Raw genomic sequence first — 2382 nt, forward strand, 5'->3', positions numbered from 1 at the left:
GGAGCAGTAATTGGGGACGTATCATGAGTTACAGGCTCGTAATTCACAGAGAGGGGAGTAACAGAGTCTAGGGGCCACCTCCGGGGACCACCCTGCCACTGTATCCCCCGCTCTGCCTCTTCTATGTTTCTTAACCCTCTATGGCCTCCCCTCCCTCACTGGCCATGCCCCTGAGTTCCAGTTGACCCCATCACTCAACGTCCGGCCGGGGTTCCTCTCTGGGGTTCTGGCCTCTCCACTTTTCTCTGGATGAGGCCGGTTGCTGGGGTCGAGGTCGGGGTCCTCTCGGCTCCCCACGGCCAGTCTCCTGCTGGGGAGAATGCAGCCAGCCTCCACGCCGCTTCTTCCCGGCTCTTTCTCCCCATTGTGTGCGTCCCAACCTCCTTTTAAGCTCCCCGTGCTCAGCATGGTGTCGGGGCGACTCTGCGGCATCCCCCGCCTTCCCTCTCCTCTGGGTCCTACGCCCCGCTGCATCTCGGCGCACTGCTGTGCATGGGCGGCAGACCCAGCGCGGCTCAGAGCCCGCTCCCCAGAGCCGAAGTGGCGCTGTGCTTAGTGCGGGGGTTCGAGCCCCCGTCACACCGGGCCTCGGAGACTCCAAATCCTGCAGAGAAGCCAGTTTCCACACACTGGTGCCGATTCCCCTCTCCCCGTGGGTGGAGAAGGAACAACCCCTCAGGTCTGTGGGCCGAGAGCTGTGCAACACCCATGCATAGGAAAGGGAAACCCGGCCCTGCATCCCCTCTGACAGCCAGTAGGTGGCGCTGCCCCCCACATGCCCACGGTCCATCTCCGGCTGTGAGGGCCCCAGGTGGATCAGAGCTGGAGCAGCTCTGGGCCCCACACTGCACTGGGGGGTGTCTTGTGCCTCACAGCTCACCAGGGGTCCCCGAGATCCAGGCAGCAGCTGGAGCTCATGGAGGAGGGAAATGCAGAGGGAGCCGCTGCCATCTGGGCTGGGAAAAGGGCCACAGCTGGATCCTCGGGGGGGGGAGTGTTCTCCAGGCCACTTTGGGGGGAGGAAAAAGACTCCACCCACCCACCTACTCACCCCCCTCGCAGGGCTCTAGCTAGTCCCTCTGTCTCGCGGTGTCCTTATCCAGTTCCGTCTGTCCATCCGTCCCTCCTGTGATGTTTAGCTTGTGGTCTGAGAAAGCGAAAACCCGGCAGGGGCAGCCTGGCCTCTGGGGGTTGACTCCTTCCCATTTTTAAATCCCCTTAGTCTGAACTCGTGGAATGAGGTGTAACAGTTAACTCAAGCTAAGGACTTAGTTCCAGTTAATGTTTGACTGCCGCTGTAGCTGCGGGCGTTTAGTTCGGACTAAGGGGATTTAAAAATGGTGCCCGGACAGGAAGATGCAAATAAAGCCTGGGATATTTAAACCCCGGGTTTCATTTGCAACTTCGAATTCCTCCATTAGCCTCCCTAGTTCGAATTAGGGGGTAGTGTAGACATACCCCCTGGCAGGTAGGAACCTAAACCTCCCCTGCTGTAGTTTAACCCTATTGCTTCTTGTCCTGTCATCAGAGGCCACAGAGATGGATCCCCCCCTCCTCCCTGTAACACCCTTTTAGATACCTGAAAACGACTGTCATGTCCCCTCTCCGTCTTCTCTTTTCTAAACTAAACAAACCCAAATCCTTCAGCTTGCCTCCTAGCTCATGTTTTCTAGATTTTTAATAATTTTTGTTGCTCTTCTCTGGACCTTCTCCAATTTCTCCACATCTTTCTTGAAATGCAGAACCCAAAACTGGACACAAGACTCCAACTGAGGCCTAATCAGCACAGAGTAGAGTGGAAGAATGACTTCTCGTGTCTGGCTCACAACACTCCCAAGCACAGCTTGGTTTATGATGCAGACAAGAAGCAAAACCTAATAGCAAACATTGCAGTAAAACCATGTCCTGAGATAGACTAAATGACCATAGAAGCCATGGTCTCTTCCAGCCTTAACACCGGGTCTGCATTTATGAGCGTATCTGAGACGTATCTACCAACAGCACAAGCCATTCCTACCGCTAATCAGGAAGGGTGGCTGGGAAGGTGAGACAGAAGGATACAGAGCTTATTAGCCAAACATACAGAACTTAGAGCCTTCATTATACTTATTATATTCTTATACAAACCCTAAAATCCTACATTTTGGCTGCAGTTGTTCCTTCCTAAGTGGAGCGCTCTGCATTTGACCTTATTGAATGTCATCCTATTTACCTCAGACCATTTCTCTGCTTTGTCCAAATCATTCGGAATTTTATTCCTGTCCCCCAAAGCACTTGCCACTGCTCCCTGCTTGGACTGCTCCACAGACGTTAGAAGTGAGTCTCTACGCCATGATCTCATCCGCTGATGAAGATATTGAACAGCGCTGGTCGCAACATGGA

The sequence above is a fragment of the Pelodiscus sinensis genome, chromosome 1 (assembly GCF_049634645.1).
Source record: "Pelodiscus sinensis isolate JC-2024 chromosome 1, ASM4963464v1, whole genome shotgun sequence".
Taxonomy (NCBI): Eukaryota; Metazoa; Chordata; order Testudines; family Trionychidae; genus Pelodiscus; species Pelodiscus sinensis.